The sequence below is a fragment of the Sabethes cyaneus genome, chromosome 1, assembly GCF_943734655.1.
Source record: "Sabethes cyaneus chromosome 1, idSabCyanKW18_F2, whole genome shotgun sequence".
NCBI lineage: Eukaryota > Metazoa > Arthropoda > Insecta > Diptera > Culicidae > Sabethes > Sabethes cyaneus.
Window position 1 is genome coordinate 173011332 of NC_071353.1, and position 6463 is coordinate 173017794.

Consider the following 6463-nt stretch of genomic DNA (forward strand, 5'->3'; position numbering starts at 1 on the left):
CGAAAAGCCCAATTTCGGAAGCAGTTTTTGGGCCGAAACTGGAGTTCTGTTTTAAAAAATATATTCTCTGCATTTTTCTTGCCAATCTGAACACAGAGAATATATTTTCATATACAGAATTTTTGTTTTTGAACTGTTTTTGAAAGTTACAGAATGAATGACGACTAATTTCACCTTACATAAGATTTAAATTTGGACTAATATGTTGGGTTCAAAGCTTTACTTCACATTGAAATTTTATTCAAAACTGGTGTTGGATTAGATATAATGTGGAGTTGGATTAAAATAATATTGAAATTGGTCTTAAATTGGATTTAAAATTATCCTCTAAAATGAACCTAAAATTAGAATTGAAATTGGACTTGAAATCATTTGACTTAAAATTAAACCCAAAGTTTGAAGTAAATTAAACTTGAATCTGGACTAATTTGAACTTTTTTACTTCAGAACTTTTTACTTAAAGTTTTACTTCAAACCGGATATGCACACGAAACTAGACACGAAATTTTCCTTGAAAATAGGATTGACATTTTTTGTCTTATGCTCTCACACACTTTACCTCTATGCCGTTCCGCTTTGTTTCTCTTTTCCAGTGTTTGTTCTGTTGTTTCCACTTTTCTGTACCGTTTTCTTGGTTCTCGCTCTCACCCTTCTTCCGTGTTTCCTCTTTATCACTCGTTTTTTTCTTTTGCCCGCCTGTGTTTCCTATGGCATTGTTCCGTTCTTCGCTTTCTGTCTCGTTTTTCTTTTCTTCAGTCCTGTTTTTCACCGTTTTTTGTTAATGCATTTCCCGTTCTTCGTATTTCTCTTCTTTTTCCCAATATTTCATTTCCAGTTTTTGTCTTATTGTAATTCTTTACCTCGTTTTTCGTCTTCGTCTGTTTCGTTTTTCCTCTTTTTGACGTCTCGTTATTCCGCATTTTCTGTCACTTTTATTCTCTTTTCTGGTCTCCCTTTTTCCTTTCCCTCTCAGATTTTCCCTTTTATCTCCCGTTGACATTTTTTCTCTTTGGTACATTAAAAAAAAATCGGTAAAATTTACCGAAATTTCAGCAGTCGAACGTTCGGTAAAAATGTCGCTGGTGCATATCGACGTTTACGGATCTTTAGTAACGTATGGTAATATAAAAAAATTACCGAACGCTGTTGAGATTTCGGCAAAATTTTACCGAATTCGGTGCTTTAGTTTGTGTATTAGTTGTTGTATTAGTTTTTTCTTTAGTACATTTTTTGTTTACCGATTAATATGTCGTTTGACTTTTTTCCGTTTGCCTCATCTCATTTCCATTTTTATCTCTCACTAAGCTTGTTTTTCCCTTTGGTTTCTCTTGATTTCTATTCCACATTTCCTTTTCCTGCCCGTTGTTTCCTCTTTCTGTTTTACCTTTTTCTACATTTTATGTCCCATTTTTTGCCCTTTTCATGAGGGCAGAGGCTCTTGAGTAGTCCTCAGGGTCGCAGGAGAAACAGAACAGCTTTTCCTCTGTTTCGTTTTTCGTCTTATTTCTTCCGTTTTTCCTCACTATTCCTCGTTTTCAGGCCCGTGTTTACTCTTTTCTTGTCTCGTTTCAATTTTTTTTTCGGTTCTGGTTCTTGTTTTTTTCTATTCCGTTTTTCGTTTTCGTCTATTTCGTTTTTCCTCTTGTTATGTCCTGCTTTTATTGTTTTTCTTTAACATTTTTTTTCGTTTTGTTCGTTTTGTCTTTCTTTTTTTCTGTTCCGTTTTTTTCATGTTCTCGTTTCTCTATTTCCCAGCGCCTGTATTTTCTCCTTTTCTTTTACTCCTTTACTATTCCATTTTTTCTCCTTTTTGACCCGTTTTTCTCCATTCTTGTCCCATTTTTTCTCCTTTTCTGTCCATTTTATCTTCATTTTCGTGTTCTTGGACGCTCTGCTATCAGTGAAGCAAAGAATTGTTTATTTAACTATGGTGTTTATTTTCAAAGTAGTCAATGGTCTATTGCCTCACTATTTGTGTAATCGAATTGAGCGAGGAAGAGATTTTCATAGATACAACACAAGAAACGCGAATGAAATGAGAACACTGCATTTTTTGTCATGTGCTTCACAAAATTCGTTATTTTGCAAAAGAATAAACGTTTTCAATTCGTTGCCAAGACACATTAAAAGGGCATCAACACTTGCAGAGTTTGAGAGACTATGTATTTCACACGTCAAAACAGTTTTTTAAAACAGACGAAAAGATTTTATTCTTTGACATAAAATGTAACTGACAAAATTTAGAAAAACCTGATTTAATCCACCTAGTGGTGAAAGGAACCTTTGTTATACGGTCTTTTTTTTTGTGTGTGGATATTATCACTACGACCAGCATTTTGATCTATTGTGATGTTATCCGGGTGTTGTTCCGCACTTCGTTGTTATTGCAGTATCGCTATAGAGTGAGCGAACTGCTTATTATCCTTGCTTAAAGTGTCGGTGTGTTTTCACCCCGTTTTCCCTCTACGCTTTTAACTACTTTTCAACCAACTTAGCGTTAGAGCCAGGAAGTGCGGAGACTAGTTATAATTTGTCCTTGGACAAGAGGCTTCATTCGCACCTCGAGCAAGTATCATTCTTATAACCAGTCCCGGCTAAAGGCTTCATGGTCGGTAAAGCAGAGTTCAGCACAGAGTGAGGGTGTGTATGTGTGTATGTATGTGTTCCTTACTACTTATGCATTACCAATCTCGTTCCTAGAACCAGGATGGGGAACAAGCTATAATTTGCCCTTGAACAAGAGGCTTCATTCGCACCTCAAGCAAGTACCACTCTTATAACTTGCCCTGGCAAGAGGCTTTCATTATTAGTAAATGCAGAATGCAGCAGGAAGGATGTGGAGGGGCCTGAGAATAAACCCATGCTAAAGTCACTTAACATCGGAACGGCCTGATTCTACCCATGACCACTCGCTTGTCAAGGCAGACTCGGTAACCTTGCAGCTACAGGGCCCCCCATACGGTCTTACTTGCTATTTGAGATAGAAATCGACACGTTTGGTTTACATAAAATTTTTGGAAATTGAATAAGTTTACAAAATTTGAACCAAATAGAAGCACTTATAAATTTTGATAGTTCCTTTTCTCATGAAATTGCTGTGCAAGTTGTTACTAATGAGGGTAAGTGCAAGTAAAAGTAAGTTGTAAGATGAAATATTATTCTTTAACATATACATTGCGTAGTAAAGGTCTAGTTTATAGGTTTTTGAACTATGCATAATTTCCTGTATTGCCATTCTATTTGATTCACAACAATAAAGTTTTCTCGAATAAATTTTATCAATTTTTATTACTCACTCACGTTACTCACGTTGTTGTATTTTGTACACCATGTGTAGGTTTTTGAATGCCATATAGTTATAAAGTTACAAATCGTGTATTACGTATATACTAACGTATATTCTTCAATCAACTTGTTATGTGCAAAATGTCAGAATTATTCAATGCATTAATACTTTAAATTGTTAGGAAAATAGATTAGCATAAACCGACATCACAGAAACGAAGCAAGTAGCATGTGAGGTGTACCGCAATTGGTCCCAACTGGAATTTTCTCTCGTTTCTTCATATGGAGAAATGGTGTCTGTATGCAGCAAAACCACCAGCAAATGTAAAATATATCCGTCTGTTGGTAGTTGAGTAATTCGGGGTCAAAATCAGGGTATTTTTTATAATCAAAGTTCTACAGTTCGTAAACAAGCAAACATAGAGGTATCCTATGTTCAGCAAAGTTGTGTATTTTTATTATTTATACAACTTTGTAATACTTGAAAAAGTCATAAAACAATTACAGAAAGAGCTAAAATAGAAAAACTGATTTTACAAACTTATATACAATAAATAAGATCTCTTCGTTGAAGAGATAGAAGGTTACTATCCTCGGCAAAATTTCTTGTCATAATATGCTCTAAAACTTTGCAGAACACATCAATGTGTTATATTGAAACTGATGGAAAATAATTTTTTTATTTCACTTTTAGGGGGATTAATCAAAATTCAGATTCTACCAGACGATAGAGCTTTCAATTTTAAGAAACTCTTCCAAAGGTTTGATAAACTTAAAACCAAATTTTCCTAGTCAAAACTCTACTGCGCACGTTTTCTTTGGTTTTGGGCTATTGTGCGCGCGAGTAACTGTGTTATAAAAGTTGGTGCTAGTGTTCGAGGGTTAATATCTTATGACCGGCAAAACCAATTCTTATGAAATTTTGCATATATATTCGTAGTGTGAAAACCTCCCGTTTGATATTAAAATAATTGAAATTAGGTTATTTATCTTGGTTAAAATCATTATAAATTATTGTTAATTTTGGTGTGGTGTATTCAAATACTCATAACTTTCAAATTAAACATCCAATCAAAAAACCATTCAATAGTGATCTATCCGGCTATATTACCTGCCAAATGAAACTAGTAGCGGGTAAATCGGTTTGGCCATCTCTGAGAAACAGGCGATCATTTGAACCTTGTCAAAACTGGTTTTTTAAGGCTAACTTTTAAACCACTTGTTTGTTTTCAATAAAAATTGGTGTAAAGTTTAGCGATAGTAAGAGCTTCCATTTGGTACTAAGATCGATGAAATCGGTTATGTGGTTCCGGAGAAAATCGTGTCACGTAATTTTCACATTTTTGCTTATAACTTTTAAACTAATAGTCGGATCACGAAACAATTTTTAAAGTGATATACTAGGTAATAATACCTTTCAAATGAAACTAATAGCAGACGAATCGGTTCAGCCATCTCCGAGAAATAGGCGATAGAAAATAAGCAGCGCACACACACACACACACACACACACACACACACACACACACACACACACACACACACACACACACACACACACACACACACACACACAGACATTGCTCAATTCGTCGAACCCTATCGATTGATATATGTGACTCGGCCCTCCGGGCCTTAGATCAACTTCGTGTTTTTCGACCAATTCCTAAACCTTTGTTATATAGTATAACAAAGGTAAAAACGGATAAATTTATACGTAGTCCATTTTATTTTGTATACTTTTATATTTATATTTATGATTTGAAGATTGTAATATTTTTATGAACGGCTCTAATTTTTGTAGTGAATATTTTAATGGGATGTAGATATATTTGATTTATTAATTTATTATTTTAATGGTATATAACATTAACTACTGTGTTCACCACGATGGTGATGATGGATTTTTTCATTACTAGGTTCGATTGAAACCAACGTGAAACTTTTGATCCAAAAGCTGCAGTTTATCCAGTTAAGCAGCCGTGATGGCATTGCCAGTCTTATCGAAGGCAGCAGATAAGTTCGGTGCATCATGACAAGAGGTTCACAACGGTAGAACGTTTTGGTAAGAATCCATGCTGGGTCTCAGCGACATACGATTTGCTGTGAGTGGACAGTTTTTACCACACGTTAGTCATTTGGTAATTGTTATTAGTCTGTACAAGGTGACCTCCAATTGCAATGATGGACAAGTGAGAAATATAATTCATTAGTTTTATTTGACAGTTGCGTAAACAAAAGTCACACCGGATCTATTAAAGCGACAAAGCCATATTAAATATTTATACCCAATAAATTACGTCTTCGTAAAACGATCTGTTTGTAATGTTTCAGGGAATAGTGCTTTCTAGACGAACATATTTACGAGAATCTCAACAGTTAAGAAGCACTTTAATTGAGTATTATTACTACCTGGTTGATGTTTACGCTTTTTGTGATTTTGCAAACCAGAAACAAACTAAAATATATTGCCTTGATACCTTCTGCTGGTTAACCGCAATTATTGCGTGACTATCTCTCAATCATCTATAGAGCTTTAGTTAAAGCGTATAATAAGTCAACCCGTTTGCCACTGAGCTTTCAAGGTGCGGTGGTATCGGATAGGTTTTCCCCCAAACCAGTCAGTGGTAGACTGACTGACTGGTATGATCCTTAGCCACGGTTGCCCACATTAGGTGCTTACCTCTATTAACTTTTTTCAAATTCCATTTTCCTACACCATTCTGCCCGCCTGTACAGTACACGTTAATATTTGAAATGTACACACGGCAGCAGGATAATGCGGAAAACTGGCGGACTGGAAATGAACGTACGAAAGGTTAGTCCTGCACAGGTGGTGTCGTCAGTCGGTAGTAGCTAGTGGTCGGTAGTAGTTCGAGGAATAGTGGCTTCTGTGGAATACTTTCCACAGTTCTATGATGCAGTAGTTGCTAGGACTTTCGTGGGAAACGGGTCCAAACATACGCTCGGAATCGATTTGATTGTTAAGTAAAAACATTTGGCATATTAGCGGTGGACTTTGTTTGATCGTTAAACATTTATCAACGGTGGGTCTGTTTTCATGTGGGCGGAAATTAAGTTGCTCAGTTAAAAATGGATGAACTGTTAATACAATTATCTTCAAAGAACTGAATGGAATTAGTGCCAGAAGCACGGAGTAAATTGTGATCTGCTCAAA